This window comes from Chiloscyllium punctatum, chromosome 4 (genome assembly GCF_047496795.1).
Source record: "Chiloscyllium punctatum isolate Juve2018m chromosome 4, sChiPun1.3, whole genome shotgun sequence".
Taxonomy (NCBI): Eukaryota; Metazoa; Chordata; class Chondrichthyes; order Orectolobiformes; family Hemiscylliidae; genus Chiloscyllium; species Chiloscyllium punctatum.
Window position 1 is genome coordinate 71508504 of NC_092742.1, and position 25402 is coordinate 71533905.

A 25402-nucleotide genomic window follows, 5' to 3' on the forward strand; every position below is an offset into this window, starting at 1 on the left:
AGGAAGTATTATTGTCGTCAAAATGTACAAAGGAATTTACAGTATATCATTGGCGATCATATTTCTTCGAGCGCAGCATCTCACTGGAACTTAATGTTTGAAAGAAATTCCAGAGTATGTATTTAATTTCAAAAAGTTCCTTGAATCAGTGAAAGGAAGATGACACTGAAAGACTTGTTTTAACAAATACCGTCAATGGTTTCAAAAATATGCTTTAAAAAGAGGATTCTACAAAAAGACCATCCAATGTTCAAGACATTCTGATGTATATTGCAGGGAAATGTTAAATTTAAGTTTTCTTCAGTAGCTATTTGAGCAGAGATGCTTTTGACAATGCTGATACAATTATCAATACAATGCATTTTGATGGCCACTGACTAGACTCATGCTACAGATCATTCACACAGGTAGCCTTTCAACTTGCACCTAAACCAGTTGAAAGGAACAAAATTAAAATTTGCATTTAACGTTCTTCTCCAACAGACTCCCTTGAGGTATTGCTCCTCAGTTATATGCCGCAAAGATGGTCTTTTTGCTGCAGACTCAGTTGATATGAGCTTGCTTACACCCTGCCCTCCTTTGTTCATTTCCTCCAGCAGCTGAACATCTCTGCATGTGACTTAAAGGTCTCCTCCTCATCCTTCTGCACCAATGCTGGATATTCACAACTCAAAATTCAAAGCTTTTAATCCAAATTTACACCCAAGATGTGGCTAATGTAAACTAAGTTTCTCTCCCTCAGAATTTTACCTTTCATATAAGTGTATTGATTACATGTTTTAAAAACATGCATCATCAAGTAAGATATCCACAATTCGTAACTATTTCATTTTTGACATTTTGCGCTTGATAATGACCAAGGTAATATTTTCTCTTCTGTATCCCCACTCTGAGGAGTTTTGTTATTGATTGACTTGTGGGACATGAGCATCGTTGGCTGGCCAGCATTTATTGCCCATCCCCAGTTGCCCTTGAGCCGGTGGTGGCAACCAGCCTTCTTGAACTGCTATTGGCACATGCTGGAGGGAGGGAATTCCAGGATTTGAACCTGGTGACAATGAAGGAACAGCTAAAGATTTCCAAGTCAGAATGGTGAATGGCTTGGAGAGGAACTTGCGGGTGGTGGTGCTCTCATGTATCTGTGCCCTTGGCCTTCCAACTGCAAGTGGTTATGGATTTGGAAGATGCTGTCTTAGGATCTTTGGTGAATTTCTGCAATGGCTCTTGTAGATACACTTCTGTGAATGAGTGTCAGTCAGGGAAGGAGTGGAATCTTGTGGATGTGGTGTCAGTCAAACAGAATCCTTTGTCCTGGATGGTGTCAAGCTTCTTAAGCATTGTTGTCAGTCATAACAATAAAAGCTGAAAAAAGTCAAGAGGTCAGGCAGCATCTAGGGAGTAAAACAGAGTTAATGCTTCTTTTCAATAACCATAGTCTGTTTCGTTTGGCAGATGATGCGTGACCTACTGAGATTTTACAGTCTTTGTTATGGCTCATTTCAGATTTACAGCATCTGCACTATTTTGCTTTTGTCTGAGGAATGAAGCTTTATTTCCTGAATGACAAAAGGCTTCCCCAAAAAGTCACTCTCCTCAGAGCTTTATTGAAAATAAATCACTGGCACTGAAATTGAAAATGAATTGAATTTTATCATGAAGCCTCAAAAACATCCTGAGCACTTGTTTTCTTTCCTGTTTCTCCAATTACCAGAAAAAGTGGCTGCCGTGACATTCTGACCATTTATTCAGCCAAACATCACCCGAGTGAAAACTGCATTGCTCAGTCTGAAATTTTGATTTGCAATTTAATTTGAAGATGTATATTGATCTCTTCTAGCAAAAAAGAACTCGTTAAGACCTCTTCTCAATTGACTGTATCTATGTTCTTTTTTGCAGAGGCTGCAATATTAAAGTTCCATTAATTAAGAGGAGCAGAACCTTATTGGGATCTGCGTGATATGGGCTATGCAAGTTGTGTGGCAGAATCAGGAAAGTGTGGGAAGTGCATCTTGCTGCTGAGATCATCCTGCCACATCTTCAAAGCTTTGCACAAGGAGAGTGGCAACTTTCATGCCACTCCCAGTGAGTTGCCAACTGATGGTTCTTAAGGTCCTTGTTGAGTACCCAACTCACCTCATTAATATTTCAGTTGTAACCTTACTAGAGTCACCCAACAATGCAGATATCATGTAAACCCAATATGGAAATCAGAGTGGGTGCTCGGCAGGTTGAACTCACCACTCACTCCAAATGACTTCCATGTTGGACGCTGGGCACCAGCATCTCAGAAAATACTCTGGGAAGATCAGCCTATTGATTAGCTCGTTGTGTGGGGCAGGGATCAGCAGCATGATAACAATTCTCTGATTGAATCCTGAATGGGTGGACAGCACATGTGTGAAATATACAACACAAAAATACCTCTATGATCTAAAAAGACGCTATCTATCTCTCCTTGCTGAGACTTAACAACAAACTGAAAGAAGACTATCTATTCTTAGTCACTATTTACCTCAAAGCTGTGACTGACAGCCTGAACAATTAATGTGTCAACTGTCTTATGTACATAGCAAGGAACTGAAAAGAGTTGAAAAGATGATGCTGATCGAAGATCATAAAGACTCAGAAGAAACAAAAAGTATACCTTGTTGTACCCTGTGGACTGGTGCTATTGAACTGTTTCCCTTAATATTTTGTTCTCCACTTATAACATTTACGTATTATCCTTTATGTCTGTTTGCATGTGTATATGGGTTAAGAAGGTTTAGAATTATAAGCTGATTATTCACATTTTTTGCCTGTAGTTAGAATGGATTTATTTGTAATAAACAGTAGTTTGATGTTAAGTGTAGAAACCTGGTCAGTTTTCTCTGTTACCTGCATTTATCAGACAGAAGAAACAGGCACTTTGAATAATTCAATTAAATCTTGAACTGTTGTGATGCCTCTGAGAATAGTGGAGCTCAAATAATACTAATTTCTTAAGTAAGTCATGATAATTATGAAAACTATCCAACGAGTTTTGTGATTTATACTAGAGATACAAAACTGTGTTCTGCTGACTTTTTTTCTCTCATACTTGTGTCTTGTCTGTCTCTGTGTGTCTGTTGTACCTATGTGGGAATTTATAAAAGATAAATTTTAAGGTATATCATCATAACTTAAAACTTCCTTCTTCGCTTTCATTGCTGTAGGTTAAAAAAATTAGTTTGGTTACAACAAAAGAAGAATCACAAAAACCTAATACTTCTTTTAACCTGAATCAGACAGACAGTCAGGCAAATTGAACTTTAGTAATTTACTTAAATTTTCAACACTGCAGCAACTCAGATCAGGAAGACTCAATAGCAACATATTCTCCTAAGTGAGTCTTGACAGGGTATTTGGGCAAGTCTGAGAAAGACGGACTGAGGAAATTACAGTCTTAAAAGAGATATTAGAGTGTAGTGAAATCTAAATTAGTTGGACAGGACAGTCAGGACAGTTCTTGTTTGCTTTACAAGGCAAGGAACAATCGCTAAGAAACTACAAGAGACACTTCATAGGGTGTTTGGAACTTAAATTTGTACTTAAAATGTGTGTTCATTTTGTAATCATTCTGCACAATATGTTGTCATTTTGTATTTTTTGTTTTGTTTGTCTTTACACATATTTTATTGATTCTGGAGTTCAGTTTAGCTCAGTTATCTGGGTGGCTCATTTGCAATACAAAGTTTGACAATGCCATGGATTCAGTTCCCATTTCAGTTGAGGTTACCATGAAGAACGTTCCTTCGTAACATACCCCTTTCCTGAGGTATGGTGACCCTCAGGTTAAACAATCACCAGTCATCTTTTTCTAATGAGAGTAGCAGCCCTATGGTCTGGTAAGACAATGGCAACTTTATCTTTAGTTATTTTGGAAAGAAACAATGCTATCTGTTATATGGTAGGATCCAGGGGAATGTTTGAGACCAAATGTATATTCGTGAAATGTATTAAGGGATAATCAGGAGAGACCTTGACTGTACATACAGATATATGTGTGTGAACAACTAATCAATGGAGTTAGAGTTTGACAATATCATGTGAATTGAAGTAAAACTGACTAGAAAAATATACTCCTGGACTGTACCAAACCACCCTTTTGATACAGTCATAGAATCCTACAACGTGGAGACAGGCCCTATGACCCAAACTGGTCCATGCTAACCAAAATGTCAATCCACGCTAACCTTATTTCCCTGCACTTGTCCCAGGTCCTTTTAAACCGTTCCTATCCATGCATTGTCCAAATGTCTTTTAAATGTTGTTAATTTACCCATCTCAATCACTTCTGCTGGCAACTCATTCCATATGCACACCACCCTCTGTATAAAAAAAGCTGCCCCTCAGGTTCCCTTTTATTCTTTCCCCTCTCACCTCATACTGATGCCCTCTAGTCCTTGATTCCCCAAACCTGGGAAAAAGACTGAGTGCATTCACCCTAACCATGCCTCTCATGATCTTATACACTTCTATAAGATTCCACTAAAATCCCCTACACTCTAAAGAAAGAAATCCTAGCTTGTCCAACCTCTTCCTATAACTCAGTCCCTTGAGTCCTGACAACATCCTTGTCAATTTCTTCTGCACTCTTTCTAGTTTAATAACATCCATCCTATAACAAGGTGACCAAAACTGAACACAATTCTCCAAGTGCGGCCTAGCCTTGTAAAACTACAATATAACTTCCTAACTTCTACACTCAATGCCCTAACTGATGAAGGCCCGTGTGCCAAAAGCCTTCTTCACAGCCCTGTCTACCTGTGACTCCACTTTCAGAGAACCACGCACCAAACTCCTAGGACCCTCTGTTCTATTACACTCCTTAAGGCCCTATCATTCACCATGAAACTCCTGCCTTGATTTGATTTTCCAAAATGCAAGACCTCATACTTATCTATATTCAATGCCATTTTCCATTTCTTGGCCCACTTCCCCAGCTGATCAATGTTCTGCTGCAATTCCTGGTAACCTTCCTCACTGCCCACGATACCACCTATTTTAGTGTCATCAGCAAACTTATTAACCACGCCTTATACATTCTCATCCAAATCACTGATATAGATAACAAACAGTAATGGGCCCAGCACCATCTCCTGAAGCACTCCACTAGTCATAGGCCGCCAGTCCAACAAGCATCCGTCCACTCTGCTTCCTACAATCAAGCCAATTTTGTATCTAATTTCTCAGCTCTCCATGGATTCCATGTGATGTAGCCTTCCACAGCAGACTGTGGAACCTTATCAAAGGCCTTATTGTAATTCATATAGACTATGTCTATCACCCTGCCCTCATCAACCTTCCTGGTCACTTCATCAAAGAACTTGAACAAATTTGTGAGGCATGATCTCCCACTCACAAAGTCATGCTGACTACTCTTAATCAAACCCTGTTTCTCCAAATGCATGTGTATCTTATCTCAGAATCTTCTCAAGTAACTTACCCACCACCAATGTTAGCCTTACTGATATTTAGTTTGCAGGTTTTTTCTTTGCAACCCTTCTTAAATAAAGGCACATGTGCCACCCTCCAAGCTTCTGAGTCCTCACCTGTGGCTCTGATGATGCAAAAATATCAGCCAGGGCTCCCACAATTTCTTTTCTAGCCTATTGCAGTGTTCTTAGATATATCTGGTCAGGATCAGAAGACTTGGTATTTTAACCATTTTTAATTGCCAAGTTACTAATAGGGCACAGTAGCCTGTGAGCTTGATGTTCCGAGTTGTATTGACCCTTATACATAGAAAAGGTTGAAATAAAGGCTTGTATTTATTTAATGCTTATCATGGCCACAGAATATCTCAAATCCTTCATAGCCAATGATGTACCTTTGAACTATAGTCACTGTTATAATACGGAATTTACTGTTGTCACGAAAGCTCTACAAAACAACTGAGTGGAACCTTGCAAAAGTGCTGATGAACAAGTATTATTCGTCAGGACTAAAGGACAAAGATGCTAAAACCCTGAAAATGGTTCAACAGATTCCTAATAAAGGGCTTTTGCCCGAAACATTGATTTTCCTGCTCCTCGGATGCTGCCTGATCTGCTGTGCTTTTCCAGAATCACTCTAATCCAGGGTCTTACAGTGGTCTACATGGTTACAAATAGTATGGAAAGTCTATTTAAAATTAAACCACATGCTAAATTTTGACGTGCAGGCGCAGATGAGGAGTTCACAGAAGGGCAATTAACTATGTGATTGGAAACTAGGTCCAAATCACTGATTTCTATATTTTTACTAATGTGTTCAAAGCAGTATGTGAGCAGGAGTGATATGTTATCAATTTTAATAGATTAATTGCTGAATTACAGTGATATTTACTTGGCATTTTATACAAGTCCATGAGTTTTCCAGGCTTCTTGATACTCACTTAACAGAGCAAAGTGAGATCAGAACACAGCAGCAATTCAGGGAACTAAAGTAATGACAAGGAACCATGCCAATAAGTTTTAAAACCGCACAACTTCTTTCCACTGATACCCCAGCCCCCTCCTTTGAAGCTTTGGAGGTTACTTTTGCAGTTTATATTCTCTTCCTTTCAGTCTCAAAATGATGACCAAGGTGATGAATAGTTGGAGCAGCAGCAACGTCCTGCTCTTCCCAGATCTGAGGCAGCATAGGAGAGAGGGGACCTGCAGCAAAATTCTCACCTTCTATCTGTAGGAGGGAAAGGAGAAACACACAAATGGTTGGATAAATGCTTGAAGGGAAATAATTTATAGGTATATGGGGAACGTTCAGAGAAGTGGACATTAGTTGGATTATTTTAGCCCCCAGCCATCGTCATTGTTGTCTCATTCCATGAATGAGAGTAATGCAGAACAAGTTGTGGAGAATGACTAGGAGAGGGAGGCATCACATTGCACAACCTGATGTGAGAACGATGGATGGACAGATAGGAATTGCATACACAAAATGGATTAAATGTACTTGGAAGGTAGGTTTATGTGAGGAATGATGTACCAGAGAAAGGTTGAAAAGGTCAGAATAAGGAGGTAGAAGTGATCGACTCATCAGAATGTAGGAGAAAATGCTGCTATATTCACCTTTCTTGCCCAAATAATTCAAACATGTTTAGCATTGAAACTATGGGCATGCACCACACTCCTATTTCCCAACACATGGGCAACCTCCAGGGCCACCTTCTTTGTTTAACCAGCAAATGTCTTCATCCTGCTGGTGGGGAAGCAAATCTCCCAGCAGCCTCTAGAATCACCTTCAGCAAGACAACATAAATGTCAGAACTCTGCTCTGCCTATTGCTTATGTTCTGTTCCAACTACAAAATTCACATTGTAAACCTAGAATTTTCCTTAAAATTTGGGGCTAAAATCAGTTCACATGGGTGATCATCACACTTACTTTAAAAAAGCTTAAATAATTTGGTATTGTAACGCAGTAGCATTGCTGTCAGGAATGTTGCATCTACTTTCAGATTTACTACCTGCCAAACCAAAGATGGCAAGCATGTGACAAAATTCAGGTGGCTTTCTCCACACAAATAATAACAAACACATTCATATGGTGCCTTTATCATAAAGTACAGAAGCACTATTAAACAAAATTTGACACTAACTGTTTTAAGGAAGTATATGGACAGTTGACCGAAAGTTTGAATAAATAGCTACATTTTAAGGAGCATCTGAAAGGAGGGCATAGAGTGGGATAGAGATATGTGGTGACTTAGGAAGCTGAGTTCAGAGTTTTGGACCTTAGGAACTGATGCTAATTATGAAGCAATTAAAATCAGGCATGTTCAAACAGAGAATTGAAGGAGTATGTCGAGCAGCCAACACTTAGAATGGGATAAGAGTTGGAATGAAATCTTTGAGTCACTTAATTAGATAGTGATGAGAACTCTTTGGGATGATTAGGAATGCATGACCAATATGAATCAGATAACCTCCTGAACTTGTACCTATCTTGTCATCTGAAAAATGTGTTGCTGGAAAAGCGCAGCAGGTCAGGCAGCATCCAAGGAGTAGGAGAATCGACGTTTCGGGCATAAGCCCTTCTTCAGGAAACATTTTTCAGCTCTGATCTCCAGCATCTGCAGTCCTCACTTTCTCCTAATCTATCTTGTCATCTACTTTGAATGAGAACTCTATGGAATCTAAAATCAATATCAGAAGTTCATACAAAGACACATGCTTCCAAGTCTGAAATCTGGCCCAGAAATTTTGTTTGGGACTTAGATATTGATTTGAGATTTCTCATGATACAATATATTGATAGCTTTTAAAGGTATAGGCAATGACCCTGCTTAGATCTACAGGAGAATTCATACAGATGCAAATGTTGTAATCCTGGCAAAACTGGATAGGAATTTTGTGTTTTGTTCTCAATTTCAGAGGCTGAGGGGTGACCTTATAGAGGTTTACAAAATTATGAGGGGCATGGATAGGGTAAATAGACAAAATAGTCTTTTCCCTGGGGTCGGGGAGTCCAGAACTAGAGGGCATAGGTTTAGGGTGAGAGGGGAAAGATATAAAAGAGACCTACGGGGCAACTTTTTCACGCAGAGGGTGGTATGTGTATGGAATGAGCTGCCAGAGGGAATGATGGAGGCTGGTACAATTGCAACATTTAAGAGGCATTTGGATGGGTATATGAATAGGATGGGTTTGGAGGGATATGGGCCGGGTGGGACTAGATTGGGTTGGGATATCTGCTCGGCATGGACGGGTTGGACTGAAGGGTCTGTTTCAATGCTGTACATCTCTATGACTCTAAGTTCTCCTGTCGCTGGGAAGTGTAAAATCTTCTGGAGTAACAGGTCTTAAATAGCTAAGGACTACAGTAAAGTAGGTAGCTTTGAAGACAGGAGTGATGAAAAGTAACATTATGATGAAAAGTGATGAAAAGTAACATTCATTATGATACAGAGATAAGTAGATAAAACTGCTTCCTTTGATATGGATTTAAAGGTACGTTTTCCTGCAGAGTTGTACCGGAGCTGATCCTGTTTAGACTGAATGTCAGAAGCCAGCCAAATACCAGTTTCATCTCATGAGTCAATAGAATCTATAAAGTCACAGCTGCCAAGGAAATAAAAACATGGCAGTATCAGGTTCAGATTGGTATATCCTCACTTTTGCACTTCTATTTGAGAAGCACATAAACCACTGCACAAACTTAAAGTTTAAAGGCTCTACTTTAGTGTTTTGGAGGTGTGTTGAAACATCATGTTTCCCCCTTTTTAAGAGTCTGTTTTTGACCAAAGATGCTTCTAACCTGTTTAGAAACATTAGGCATAGCTACAGAGGGAAACTCCGAAAGCCATCTGACATTTTCTTCTCCTTCAAGTAGTAAATCAACCATGTAAACATCAAAATAAAGGCATCAGAAGACTATGTAAATAATGGTCACTGGCATACCTAACTGTTGCTGTCATCAGACACAATAACAGCACTCCTCAACCGCAAATTCTTTATGAAAGTCATGGGGTCAAAATAGTGCTGTGCCAGCAATGGTACGACTTATAGTCAATGGCTCATGCACAGGGAAAATGCTGAAGATGCTGCCTTTGCAAATCTAGTGTTTGTAATTCCCTGAATCATTTGTGGATTGGAGATTGTTACTTCAAAAGATTCAGCAACATGAAAGTTTCATTGCAACCTTAATGTCTAAGTGAGGAACTGATTCAAAAATCAGATTGTGTACACAAATTATTATGCAACAGATGGTATCATTTCACGTGATGGCACTATTCCTGATTAAGGGCTTATGCCCGAAACGTCGACTTTCCTGCTCCTCGGATGCTGCCTGGCCTGCTCTGCTTTTCCAGTGCCACACTTTTTGACCTCAATTTCTTTATCAGCATGTCCTGTGAAGCAAAGCTGACAAATCTGGATCTGTCCTGCAAGTCTGGACAAGTAATATTTGGCTTGGTTTCAAGATTTCTCCACCTGAACTCTATTGGTGTCTTGTGATATCCTCTTCCACAGCATCACTTTGCAACACATTTAGAACAGCATTGAATACTCAAATCACCTGACATCAAAGAAACAGTAAAAATGTTGATACAGTAAACCTAACATTGCAGATGACTTTCACCTTGGTAAGTAGGTTTGTGAGATGTTCCAAATCTTGTAACACAGCCTTTAAAAAAGGATGTAAAGTTTCATCCACAAAATTAGTACAATTGTATACCCAATTCTACAAATGTTGCATGCAGAGTATCCATCAAGTGGTACAGACTATTGCAAATTTCACCCCGAACTTTTCATATCTTAGTTCAATGTTGGGGCTGTGAGAAAAGAAAGAGAAGTTAAGCCTCAACTACAGAAACATTTCTGAAATAGCTGATAAAGCAGAATAAATAAACCCAAGACAACAACTGTAATAGTCATTTACTTTATATTAGATGACTTACAGTGTGGAAACAGGCCCTTCAGCCCAACAAGTACACACCAACCCGCCACCTACCCAGACCCCTACACCTAACACTACAGGCAGTTTAGCATGGCCAATTCACCTGGCCTACACATCTTTGGACTGTGGGAGGAAACCCACACAGACACGGGGAGAATGTGCAAACTCCACACAGTGGGTCACCTGAGGTGGGAATTGAACCCGGGTTTCTGGCACTGTGAGGTAGCAGTGCTAACCACTGTGCCACCCACAAAACTTACTTAAAAGGTGTCAGCCTCTATCACATTAATGAACATAATTAATGGTCATGAATTTCCACTTTTACGATTAATCTAAAATTTCATATGATTTTAGGTTTTTCATATTCTATTTATTATGTCCAGCTGCTATCAAAAAATATTAAAGTTGTTAGCACAATTCTGGGAAAGCCGCTAGGGCCACACTAAAGATGCTGAAGCAATTGATCATTTGAAATTCTAAATTACCTAATGGCTCATAGGAAATTCCCTTGAAAGTGCATGAACACCATGAACAGGTGTGCCATAGGGAATATACATTGCTTTAATATTTACTTCTAATTTAGAATTTGGGAATGACAGATAAGGACAGACAATACGAGGCAAGGACTGATTAGGAGTAGTCAGCATGGTTTTGTGAGAGGGAAAATGTTTCTCACAAAGTTGATTGATTTTTTTGAGGATGTGACCAAGATGATAGAGAAGGGCAGAGCATTGTATGCTGTCTTTCTGGACTTAAGAAGACCTTTGACAAAGTTCCACATGACAGACTGGTTAGTAAAGTCAGATCACGTCGGATTAAGAGAGAGCTTGCCAACTGAATACAAATTGGCGTGATGACCGGGGACAATATATTGGTGGTGTAGGGTTGTTTCTTTCAGACTGGAAGCCTATGACTATTGGTGTTCTATAGGGATTGGGTCCACTTTTGTTTGCCATTTATATCAATAATTTGGATAGTAATATAGGAAGCATGGTTAGTAAGTTTGCGAATGACACCAAAATTGGTCGTATAATAGACCATGTGGAAGGTTATCGATGATTACAAAGGGGTCTTGATCAATTGGGCCATGGAGGTTTAATTTAGATAAATGTGAAGTGATGCGTTTTGGTAAGATAAATGAGGACAGGACTTAAACTGTAAATGGCAAGGCCCTGGGGAGTGTTGTTGAACAGAGAGACCTAGGGGTTCGGGGGCATAGTTCCTTGAAAGTTGCATCACAGGTAGTCAGGGTGGTAACAAAGGCATTTAGCGATGGCATGTAGTGATACAGGACATTGATAACGCCACTTTATGAGGAGTACTGTGTATAGTCTGGTCACCCTGTTTTAGCAAGGATATTCTTCGATTTGAAAGAGCGCAGAAAAGACTTACAAGGATGTTACCAGGACTGGAGGATTTGAGTTATAAAGTGAGGCTGGACAGGCTGGGACTGTTTCATTTGAGCGTCGAAGATTCAGGGGTAACCTTATAGAGGTTTGTAAAATCACAAGGGTCATAGATAATGTGAGAAACCAAAGTCTTTTCTCAAAAGTGGGGGCGAGTTCGAAACTGGAGGCCATAATTTTAAAGGTGACAGGAAAAAGATTTAAAGGAGACATGGACAGCAGCTTTTTCATGCCGAGGGTAGTTTGTATGTGGAATGAACTGTCAGAGGAAATGGTAAATGAAAGTACAGTTACACCATTTAAAAGATATTTAGATAGGTACATGAATGGGAAAGGTTTAGAGCGATATGGGCCAAATGCAGGTAAATGGGACTAGTTTAGTTTAGAAAACATGGTTGGCATGGACAAGTTAGACAGAAGGGTCTGTTTCTGTGCTGTATGGTTCTATGACTCTATAACTCAATGACAAACCTTACATTGGCTTGCTGCTCCAAAGACTTGCAGCAAACGTTGACAATTAATAGCCAACAGAAAATCTACATTCTCTCCCCACCCTTCCTGCCCTTAACAATACAGATTTTAAAATCCCTTCTAATCTTTATCATTTACAGGTCACACTGTCTTTAACGATACATGTTCACATTAGTTAACAGCAAGTAATTAACAATGAACAGCTTTTCAGACAAAAAAAAACTTATTTGATCATATTGGAAAGCTGCATAACAGCGCACAAAAAATAGCTTTTGTTTTACTCACACAATGGATGATCTGTGATTTTGCAAAGGCAAAGAAGAATTTACTCCAGATAGATGGTTTGAAATTGATTTGATGCTAACCTATTTCTTCCCACTCTCCTGTTGTTTATTTGCTAAACAGAGATGACTGCGTCATGTTTGTTTGAGAGAGAAAGGAAGCGTTTCTAAAGAACAAGGGGAGGTGATGGCCTAGTGGTATTATCACTACACTGTTAATCCAGAGATCCACGTAATGGTCCAGGAACCCTGGTTCAAATCCTGCCATGGCAGATGGTGGCATTTGAATTCAATAAAAATCTAGAATTACGATTCTCATGATGACCACAAAACCGCTGTTGCTTGTCAGAAAAACCTATCTGGTTCACTAATGTCCTTTAGGGAAGGAAACTGCTGTCTTTACTAGGTCTAACCTATATATGTGACTCTATATCCCTCTGGAAAATGAGGGATGGGTAATAAATGTTGGCCAAGCCAAAGATGCCCTCATCCTGTGAATTAATAAAAAAAACTCAAAGAAATAAATCACTTGTATTGACATAATGCATTCAAACCAGTTAGACACCAATGTTCCATACATCAACTTACCTCACTGTAAATTGTAACACTTTATTGATTTTTAAATTCAAGCTTGTGAGGACTTATTAAAATTATGGACCTGCCAACTTTCTGTATTAAGATGAACTTGATGATATGCCACCAATATAAGCAGCATTTACTTTTGTTTAACCATGCATTGAATTTCAGTTCACTTTGACTTTATTCCCACTGACAAAATACATTTTTGAATTTCAATAGCTTGTACTATTTTACATATACCATATAATTGCTTCAATTACTTGGGACATGGGGGAAACACAAAAATTAACTTGAGGAATGCTGTATTTTCTGAACAAGCTATAACACAGGAACTATAAATTACAAGAAGATCTGGGTTAAAGTTTATGTAAAGAATAAAAGCTAATGAGCCAAAATTTGAATTGAATCATTATGAATTATAAACCATGTAACAAGTTATTATATTTCAATGATGAAAGAGGGACAATAAATTAACATATTGGTCTGATGTTTGCGGTAATAATAACCATGAGATTAATAAGGAATAAATTGACAATAATTTCAGGCACCTGCACATGAACAGTTAAATGTTGAAAATCCCAATTCTGTCGTCTTCAGAAGATATGCTATACCAATGTCTCAGCAAGAGATTCAGCATCCACATACATAGAACTTATGCAGTTAATTGATGAGAGGTCAGCAAAAATAGGGAAAAAATTCATCTTCAAAGCTTGATGCAAGTATTTGTTTTTGGTAACTACCCCTTGAAGAAGAGTCTAAATTGCTCACAATATCATTACAATATTTGGAAGGTTTTATTTCATCAGATTACTCTTTGGCATTGTGTCAATACCAGGAATCACCTAAACAAGAATGTTAAGCATCCTAGGAGAACTCAGTGTCATCATATGTCCCATGGAGGGTGTGCTGATTCCGGGATTCACTCAGACAGAACATGATGCCAGAGGGTGAGCTGTGCAGTAAAACCTGCAGGAAGAAGGACACTCACCCAAAAAGAAAGGAATTCTCACAGCCAATTGTCAAGCTCCTTGACCTTTTGTGAATGCACTGGCGTCAGAGTTGATCCCTGGAAGACAAGAATCACTAAAGAGTTAACAGTTTGTCAGAATATGTGGGAGCGCAAGAAATTCAGAATAAACCAAGTAAACTCAGATATTCGTCGTCCAACCTAGTTGTCATCAATGAGCTATTATGTCAATTGTTATGGCAAGGCAATATATGTTGCTGGGAGGAACCACAAATCTTTTGAGAAAAATCCATAAGATTTTGATATCATTTAATACTTTAGCTAACTTTGACATAGAGCTACCCACTATCATTTTTGCAGATGCAGCTTCGACAGACTAGGAGTTGTATTCTTTCAAATTGAGATGATTGGAAAGCATGGACCAGTTACAATGAATTTATTCACTGACAAAGACTAAGCAGAAATATGTTGTGATAGAAAAAGAAGAATTAGCTGCTACAAAGGCTTGTTAAAAGTTTGCACTCTACGTTTGTGGTCTTCACTTCAAGAAAGACAGACCACAAAACCTTAATTTCAATTCTTTAATTCTAAGATGTCAGCAAGGAAGCCTCCCAGAGTACAATGATTCAGCTGAAGAATGATGTGGTTTGATGCAAAGACACAATGCGTCCTGGCAAAGCAGGTCACAAATGATTTATCCCATAACTCAGTAAAGGATCCTGCTTAGACAAGGAGAAGATTTGGAAACTTTTACTTTGATAACAGCCACAAATGTACCAGACCTCAAACCAAGAGATCTAGTTTGGATTTAATACTAAGCTCATTATGAGCAAACAGTGGATTATGCACTGTATCCATATTTCTATCTCATTTAAACAGAAAGTGGTACTGTGCAGCATACATACATTAATTTCTGCACAGAAGAAACCTCTATACAGCCAAAATAGTTGTTTCGACCAGAGATGCTGCATTCTTCAAGCGATCCAGATGATGGTCTGATTGCTGACTTTGAATTATCTGTCAATTCTCACTTCATTCAGGAGACCACGCATGACTGAAATTCCCAACACCACAGAAGAAACAGAAAATATGTTCAGGTAGTCCAGAGAAACAGCTACAGAAAATGTTCCTTTAAAAAGGAAAACAGGTAGAATTCATGATTTGGGGAGTGGGGCAGATGTAATGGAGAGAGTTCAGTCAGACTGTGTGACAGATCTAATACGTTATCACAGAAAGTGATGTAATGCCATGCTATATGATTTTGAGGTCTTGCATTCTTGTGGTCAGCTGAAACTACAGAAAGGTATTTCTGAAATCAAATTCATGTTTGTCTTACCCCATCAAACATCACATGTATTCTTTAGCAGTGCAATGAGGCTAAGAATATGATAGATCACAAAGTAACTTGATTTTCTAATTTTCACATTTAACTGCAAGTTGCTTTGTGTTGTCAAAAAACATGAGAACCAAGAGCAGCAGCAGAAAACTCCACTTGTCAAGCACTGCTCTGCCATTAAATACAATCATGGATTTTCTGCTATAGAGTCATAGAGATGTACAGCACAGCAACTAGAGAAGGGACAATTTTAGATCTAGCATTGGATGATGAGAAAAAGGTTAATTAATATTTCTGTGATAAAGGGAACATAACAAGTAATAATGTTATATTGAGTTTGTGACGATTTCGGTAAGCCCAAAGCTAAAGTTTGATTAATGACTCTATGCAGGTTGGAGAATGCAAATTGGCTAAGGAAGATTGAAATTCCAGATTAAAAGGAATGGTAATTGAAGATCAGTGTTAGATCAGAGTGGTGCTGGAAAAGCACAGCAGGTCAAACAGCATCCGAGGAGCAGGAAAATCGATGTTTTGGGCAAAAGCTTTCATCAGGAAGGGCTTTTGCCCGAAATGTCGATTTTCCTGCTCCTCGGATGCTGCCTGACCTGCTGTGCTTTTCCAGCATCACTATGATCTAAACACTGGTTTCCAGCATCTGCAGCCCTCACTTTTGCCTAATTGAAGATCAGTGGCATTTAAAAAAATGTACAGTATCAAAATATTGTGGATGGAAATTTGACACTAGAACAGATAGTGCTAGATATTCTAACTAGGCCTGGCATACTAAGACCAAGAAAACAACGATAATGTTTCAGGTCTGTGACTTTTCCCCAGAAATAAGAATACTTTACAATGTCATAGTTTTGAGCAAGTAAAAGTGGGGAGGGTGGCAAATAAAACAAAACAGTACAGTGAAGGCCAGGAAAAAGTAGTGCATGACCAAAAGAATAATAATGAAACTTGAACAAGTAAAGAAAATAGAAGGCATGTCTGGAAGTGGTGTGAATGTCAGAATCTTGAAGATCTTCCATCCAAAAGCAAAGAGAAAATAATAAGAAAGGAACAAGAGAAAATTTTAAAAAAGCAAAGGTAAATGAAACAATTCGAGGGTAGTGGTTACAATCCCCATTAGACACCATTGACTGGCTTCCTGCACTTATTTAAAATAACTATTTATTACAAATAAATTTATTACAAGTAAACTCAAACTATCAAGATACAACTCTAATAATGAAACCTCAACCCCATTCTTTAAAATACACATGCACACCCCACCACCATCACCACCCCCACCTCCCCAAAATATGGGTCTTATGAATGGATGAGAAAAAGTGGAAAACACAAAATTCAAAAGCACCATTCTATAGGCTTAAGTGAGGTGCCCATTTTTCCTCTCAAGATCTACTGTTTTTTTAAAGTCCTTCCTTCCAGATTCATTCTTTGTTGAAGGGGGCACAGGGATTTTTCACATTAATTGTTTAGTTTCACAATCACTGGTTCAAGGCACCAGCTTACAGTACAAGGTGGAGGAGAATACTTCACCAGGCTTGGTGCAGAGAGGTAGAAACTCTGCTTCTTCCAGTGTGAAAACCTTTCTGTGGCTGTATCATTCACACAAGAACCAATCAGAGATTTGTCACTAGGCTGATGAACTTTGTCTGGATTAGTGGTGCTGGAAGAGCACAGCAGTTCAGGCAGCATCCAACGAGCAGCGAAATCAATGTTTCGGGCAAAAGCCCTTCATCAGGAATAAAGGCAGTGAGCCTGCAGCATGGAGAGATAAGCTAGAGGAGGGTGGGGGTGGGGAGAGAGTAGCATAGAGTACAATGGGTGAGTGGGGGAGGAGATGAAGGTGATAGGTCAAAGAGAAGAGGGTGGAGTGGATAGGTGGAAAAGAAGATAGGCAGGTCGGACAAGTCAAGGAGACAGTAAGTGAGCTGAAAGTTTGAAACTAGGATGAGGTGGGGGAAGGGGAAATGAGGAAGCTGTTGAAGTCCACATTGATGCCCTGGGGTTGAAGTGTTCCGAGGCGGAAGATGAGGCGTTCTTCCTCCAGGCGTCTGGTGGTGAGGGAGCGGCGGTGAAGGAGGCCCAGGACCTCCATGTCCTCGGCAGAGTGGGAGGGGGAGTTGAAATGTTGGGCCACGGGGCGGTTTGGTTGATTGGTGCGGGTGTCTCGGAGATGTTCCCTAAAGCGCTCTGCTAGGAGGCGCCCAGTCTCCCCAATGTAGAGGAGACCACATCGGGAGCAACGGATACAATAAATGATATTGGTGGATGTGCAGGTGAAACTTTGATGGATGTGGAAGGCTCCTTTAGGGCCTTGGATAGAGGTGAGGGAGGAGGTGTGGGCACAGGTTTTACAGTTCCTGCGGTGGCAGGGGAAAGTGCCAGAATGTGAGGGGGGGTCGTAGGGGGGTGTGGACCTGACCAGGTAGTCACGGAGGGAACGGTCTTTGCGGAAGGCGGAAAGGGGTGGGGAGGGAAATATATCCCTGGTGGTGGGGTCTTTTTGGAGGTGGCGGAAATGTCGGTGGATGATTTGGTTGATGCGAAGGTTTGTAGGGTGGAAGGTGAGCACCAGGGGCGTTCTGTCCTTGTTATGGTTGGAGGGGTGGGGAACAAGGACTAATCCAGTATTTGATTTTCAGCATCTGCAGTCATTGTTTTTACCTTGATGAACTTTGTCATCTACTAGTAACCTCGGCACAAACCAATCAACTACCTGATGTCAGTTGAATTTCACTCTGCACATACAACATACCTCTTTATCTCACCTCCTACACTTGCCTGCAAAGCAACAGTGTAAACACAATTCACAAAGATTCCCACGGATTTGTTTTAAAAAGTGTCAAAATTCCATCCTTAGTCCTTGGTTTTCGAAACAATCCGCAGCCAAAAATAATTAAAACTAAAATGATGCGGTCTTTACAAGCTTTTCCTGATATCATTGAAAACTTTAGTATAGTAAGCAGACACACAGTACTCCATAATCTTACTTAAGACATTATGCATTTATGATTCCCATTGTCTAACATTCTAGAAATACTTCCTCGTTATATTGTAAGTCAGAGATCCTATATTTTTCATATTTCTGTTGAAAGTGATTTACTCCAAATTATACAATTGTTCATTAAACTTTGCATTGATTTAACTTAACAAATTTGGACTTGCAGGATAACATATCCAATACTGAATAATATCTGTAGTTCACCATATTTATTTAAACTTCTATGGTATTTCAACAAGAGGTGTTAAAAGATAAACCTCTGTGAAAAATGTGCATAATTACTTATAATGTGAAGCATCATTATTGCTATCTGTTTACCCAAAGCAATCACTAGTGAATTTACCACTGTCTCTGCTGTGTTATTACATCTATTTCCACCTGTAGCTGAGAAGCTAATCTATGTAAATTTTCTGCTCCGATCTCCCTGCCTGTATCAGCACACAGATGAGTGCCAAAGTTGAGATAAACTAATAGCTGCAATGTTTTCTCTTTCATATTGATGTATTGAAATAAATTGAATAATAATTTTTAAAATATCAAAATAAAATTATAAAACACAGTGCATAGCTAGTTGCACGGCAGTTTTACAAAGTAGACAACATAAATACCACCATTCACTGGAGAATAAAATAGTAATTTTCTGGAACAGGTTGTTCTTTCACAATCCTAGTCTAAATCTCTCCAGGATCATTTTATAATGATAGCCTCAGGTAAGCTAAGACCACCTAGATTCATAGTAACTTGAGAAGCAAATATGACTGTCATTTTTGCGCTAAACAGTTAGCTTAAAAGGTGGCTGTACTTCCTAGCATTAGTCACTCAAAAGTTGATTCCTAAACATTTGCTATTATTTTGAGGATAGTTCATTATCTATTAGTCACACTAAGATTGGCATTACCACACATTAAGGCAGGTCCTCTAACATCTAACACTTCTCAGCTGAAGTTGTGTTTCATCGCAATATCACTCATCACGATCATACTGTCAATCAAAATGTTCAGAAAGGTATGCAAGTTCTTAAAATGATATTTAGATTTAAAGAGATGTGAAAATTAAAACGAAATACAATTATTTCAAATCAACATTAACGCTCATTTTATGAATGTGCATTTTGTTGAAACTGTCAAAATAATGATTCTCCTTAAATCAATCCAGCTTAGATGTTATCACAGAATCCCTACAGTGTGGAATCAGGCCATTTGGCCCAACAAGTCTACACCAACCCTCTGAAGAGTAACCCACCCATACCCATTCCCCTACTACTCGACATTCCCCCGACTAATACACCTAACCTACACATCCCTGAACACTATGGGCAATTTAGCATGGCCAATTCACCGAACCTGCACATCTTTGGATCATGGGAGGAAAGTGGACGAAACCCACAGGTTAGTTTAAAACACCATTTTTAAAATCCCATATTGGGATTTTGGAATAATGGGGAATTAACATTCTTTTGGAACACCAGGGGGTTGTCTCGATGACATATTGACTATTCTTGGCTATTGAGTATAATTCCAAATTTGGTGCATCAATCAGAATTTGGAGCACATCTTCCCCTTGCACAATAAGAGTCCAAGTTGAAGAATCTTTGGCAAGGATTAATTTTCTGAAATACCTTCCAAAGCATACCTGAATAAGCCATCTTTTCAAACAAAACTTCAACTGTACTGGAAAAGTGGAAACTTAGATTTACCAACCTGAGGGATTGTGTTGAGGGAGCATTTGCTTAAATTAAGGACATTACTGTACATGTAAGAATATGGAAAAACTCTCAATCTTTTCATATATGTTGTCCATGTATACATAGAAGTGTGTCAGTACATGAGGTGAACTATTTAAAATGCCAAACTTTTGATCCCATACCTTACTCTAGGTCACAGCCAAGGATTGAATAGCACAAGGTCATTCTGGGTAAAATTTATATGCAGGAACTTTACCCTGTGTTCTTGGTACACCATTCTGGAGGGGCAAGAGGACAATGCAGCTGTTTCAATTCTTAGCAGTTTCAGACTTGCTTACTTCTCAGTTGTTACAAGTCAAGTTTCCTCTTTTCTTATGCGTACTGGACTTTCTGTTCTGTTGACTACCATATCCTTAAATTATATGAAACCTGCTCACTCTGGTTTAACATTACAAAACTTTTCAACATTAAAAGCCATTAAAAGTCTAATTATAACAAGTAAAATGGTCTCGCGGCTGGAGGTGAGAACGGGAGAAGACAGCCGAGGGAGGGCTGACAGGAGCAGGAACAGGCTGCAAGGTGGTAAGAGCAAGCAGCCTGGATCAGTACGGGACTGAGGTCGAACCCTTGTGAGCAGTGAGAGACCAGCATGGCTAGGCACTTATGGAGTGTGGTTGTCAAATTTTAAATGTGTTTTTGCATTTTCCTTATTTGTCCGCTTTGTAACTAAGATTCTGTATCGAGGTACTTTTGCATCCATGATAGCACTGTAAGTGGCAGCTTGTAAACTTTGTGAGTACGAGACAATAAACAGAATTTAATTCAAAACATACTTCAATACCAATGGAATCAATTTGATATAGTTGTACAACAATAAGTTACAAACTCGTATCGTAATGTAAAAACTTTCCAAAATGCTATACAGTCGTGTTATAAAAGAAATGATTGGAATCTGGAGGGGCAACTAAAAGAGCAAAGAGCTAGGTTCCAAGGAGGGTCTTAAAGAAATAAAGGGAGTTGGAGAAGGCTTACAATGGGAATTTTACAGCATGAGGAATAAGTGGCTGAAGGCAGCCTGACAGTGTTGAAGAAAAAAGTGTAGGGGCGAGGATGTGCAAGAAACAAGGAACTGTATAATTTGGGAGGGTGGAGGGAGGCTCTTAAAACTGGAGAAAATTAGAAAAATGGGAGAAGTAAAAATATTTAAATTACAGACATGGGGGAGTAGATGTAAATGATGTAATAAGGAGAGTATGGGTTAGCTGGAGATGATGCAGGATGGTAGAGTGGAGCACGGTGGCTCAGTGGTTAGCACTGCTGTCTCACAGCACCAGGGACCCATGTTCGATTCCAGCCTTGGGTGACTGTCCATGTGGAGTTTGCACATTCTCCCCGTGTCTCTGTGAGTTTTCTCTGGGCGCTCTGGTTTCCTCACATAATCCAAAGATGTGCAGATCAGGTGAATTGCCCATAGTGTTAGATGCATTAGTCAGAGGGAAATGGGTCAGTGTGGACTTGTTGGGCCGAACAGCCTATTTCCACATTGTAGGGAATCTAATTAGCAGCACAAGGCTGAATTTTGCAGAGGACTGGATTATTGACATCAGGTACATTTGAAGAACACAAACTTACTGTTTTCATTACCCCACACACTGACACATCCTTTAAGAGATAGCATCTAAATTTGAGATTCTATTAAGAATGGTGGAAAGCCCAGTTAGAAAGCCAGCAGCAGTGTCTGGCCAGCAGCCTGTCTGAAAAGGTGGTGTTGCGAACCTGGAAAGAAGTTAGAAATTACAGATGAAAGGGGAAATTCTGCTCTTGGACTGCAACTGTGTATCACCGCAGCCCTACCCTTGGACTGTGGAGATACTGACTCCAATAGATACATGCCTGTTACTGGGAGGTTGTCTCAATGAATGTGATAGTCTTTGTGTCTGATGAGTAGCCATTCGGAAATTGATAAAACAGTAGTTCCCTAACTTGTCTATTCAGGTACCCCTCCATAGCTTTTGGCTCCCTCGTGGTAAGTCCCCAGGAAGCAGGAATGTGTCTGGAAGCCCCACTCTGAAGTTGGTGCTCCTTACTTGCTCGCACCACACCCTGCAATCCCACTTTCAGAGACGCAGGAAGTAGATGTGACCACAGCAGCTTTGAAAGGGAAAGATGGAACCATATAAAACCATATAGAATGAGGATCATAAAGGAAAGATTTGCAGAGAATACCTCAAAAATGTCTAAAATAGAAAACATCTCATGCATTTAACTTATTATCTTTTTATTAAGATTTATAGCAGCAGTAAAGCTTACAACAGGTAGCAGTGTTACTCAATCTTGCATCATTATTGCATTTTAAAGCATGCACCAACAATTTTTTTCCAATTAAACATGGGCGTCCAATACAGATATTGATCAACTGCTATCGAAGGTTTAACTTTTAAAGATCTCATTTTACAAACTGAAGAAAACACTGCTAACACTATGCATCATGACAGATCATTGTGACAAGAAAATAAAGATCATTATCAGTGTTAGCAACAACGATGAATAACATCACGTGGCAGTTAATAGAGTGAAAAAAGGTCATTTTTTTTTGACAGTACGATTCCAGGGCTTTCATTCTATAGGATAATAATGGAAACCTAGGAAATGTTACAAAGCAGTAGTTTAATCAAAGAGTTCAGATGACATCAAAGACACAGATCAAAACCAAAAGAAATTTAAAACTGTAATTTAAACCTTTATAATAATTCTTCTTTGAAAAAAAACTTGTTCTTCATAGTCATGCATATTGCAAAAACATTAGCAAATATCATTGTATTTTGTCTTCAAAGTTACAAATAAGTAATTTAGAGTTGACTGGTCACAGAGTATGCTAGGATATATTTCAGCTATATTGAAAATAATCAAGTGAATCTGAAAATGTTATATAATCCAATGACATACCATAAGTTGGATCAAGAAGCTGCTAGACCTTGAACTTCAGTAATGTTCCGTCCAGTTGATTTTTTTTTTTTTAATTTTCTTCCCACTTCAAGAGATTTGAGCATCACTGGCTCGGCTAGCATTTATGGCCCATTCCCAATTGTACTTGAGAAGGTGGCAGTAAACTGCCTTCCCGAACCATTGCAATCCCGGAGTATAGGGATATCCATAGGAAGGAAATGTCATCATTTTAACCCAGAGACAGTGAAGTAATGATGATATAGCACCATGTTAGAAGAGTGTGGGGCTGTATTGAAGAAGACAGGGATTTTAAATGTTCTGAGGAAGAGTAACTTGACACAAAATGTTAACTCTGATTTCTGTTCACAGATGCTGCCTGTTGAGCTTTTCCAGTAATTTCTATTTCTGTCTTTACAATTTTAAAAACATGCAGTGTACAAAACTTTAATTTTATACAGACCTAACTGAGGTCCAGCAATGAAGGCAAGCATATTAACTGTATCTTGAAGGAAGACTCAAACTACCAAGCTGAAAATACTTTGGTTGAGATAAACCAACATATTTTCACAGCTTTCATGCAACAAAAGTCATATTTATTAAGTTTCCTGAGAAACTGAATGATGTTATAGAATTGGATGTAAATACCAGACACTTCAATACATTACTTCTGGAATGTTGTATTACCAGAGATGGTAGCTGCTAAATGAGATGTTAAATCTGATCTTGTCTGCCTACTTGGGTTAGTACAGAAGATCCTGAGACATTACTCACGAAGGGTATGGAAGTTCCCTCAGCAGCATGGTGAATATTTATTCTTAAACTAACATCATCAAAAATTAAAGGTAAAATAAAAGCAAAATACTGTGGATGCTGGAAAACTGAGAAAAAAAAAACAGAATAAGTTTTTTAAAAAACCCACAGAGCTGGCAACATCCATACAGAGAGAAACAGAGTTAACATTTTAAATTACATTCAGAATCACAGGTATTGATTTCATTTGTTCAAGTCAGAACTTTTTGTGGGTCTTTAGAATGTTGTGTTTTCTGATGTAAGAACAGCAACTACCCTTTATAAATAACTAATTTCCTGTAAAGCACCTTTGAGCGTTTTTTTTTCCCCTCCTTTAAGACTAGATTTGTTGAGGGCATGAGGATATTGCAATCTATTCTGAAAATGTTGCAATTTGCAGCGACAAACTTTGTATGGAAACCATGTTGCCACAGTTGCGGGCAAGACCCAAGTCTTATATCACCATGTGGAATCAAATAGAAGAGACAAGGCTTAGCAACTAAACCCTTGCAATGTTATTCTTTCTTCTTTATTCACTTGTTGAATATGGACATTTTTGGTTGGCCCTGCATTTTTCTGTTGTCTCTAGTCACTTTTGAGAAGGTGATAGTTAGCTGCTTTCTTGAATCACTGCAGCCCATGCACTGTAGGTTGAGCCACAATGCCATTAGGGAAGGAATTCCAGGATTTTGATCCAGCAACAGTGAAGGAGCAGTGATACATTTCCAAATCAGAATGATGAGGCGATTGTAGGGAAGTTTTCTGCTGGTGGTATTTCCATGTAGCTGCTGCCCTTCTCCTTCCAGGATGGAAGTGGTCATGGGTTTAGTAGGTGATATCTAAGGACCTTTCATGAGTTTCTGCAGTGCATCTTGACAGTAGTACAAACTCTTCCTGCTGAGTGTCGATGGTGGAATGACTGAATATCTGTGAATGTGGAGCTAATTAAGGGGGCTGCTTTGTTCTGCTTCAGAAGTGTTTCTGGAACTACATTTGTCCAGGCAAGTGGGGAGTATTCCATCACACTCCTGACTTATATCATGTAGATGATGAACAATCTTTCAGGAGTTCTAAGGTGGGTTACTCATTGCAGGATTCCTAACCTCTGATTTATTCTTGTATCCAATTCACGCTTGTGGTGAGTCCAGCTGATTTTCCGATCAATGGTAACCTCCAAGATGTTGATAGCAAGGGATTCAGTAATAGTAACAACACTGAATTTCGAGGGCAGTGATTATATTCTCTCCTATTGGAGATGGTTACTGTTTGATATTGTGTGGCGTGAATGTTACTTGACACTCGTCAGCCCAAACCCAGTTACTGTCCAGATCTTATTGCATTTAGGCATGAACATGAACTGATTCAGTGTCTGAGAAGTCACAAATGCTGCTGTTAATGGCCCACAGTGCCTCATGGATGCCTAATTTGAGTTGCTATATCTGTTTGAAATCTGTCCCATTTAGCATGGTGATTGTACCACACAACATGATTCAAGATAATTTTACTGTGAAGGCAGGATTTAGTCCTCGAGGA

General features: G+C 39.1%; 1 long non-coding RNA gene across 3 annotated transcripts in view; it reads right to left on the reverse strand.

Moving 5' to 3' along the window:
• LOC140476421 (uncharacterized) overlaps nt 1-25402 on the reverse strand; it is a 242749-nt gene that overhangs the window by 110766 nt on the left and 106581 nt on the right. For 2 of the 3 annotated variants that reach the window (XR_011960467.1, XR_011960466.1), the window contains exons 1-2: nt 16983-17173; nt 14126-14203 (exon numbers count right to left, since the gene is read on the reverse strand). This is a non-coding gene — a long non-coding RNA (uncharacterized lncRNA). Of the gene's footprint in view, nt 1-14125; nt 14204-16982; nt 17174-25402 lie in introns of those variants that run through there. The other variant, XR_011960468.1, reaches the window with a different exon arrangement.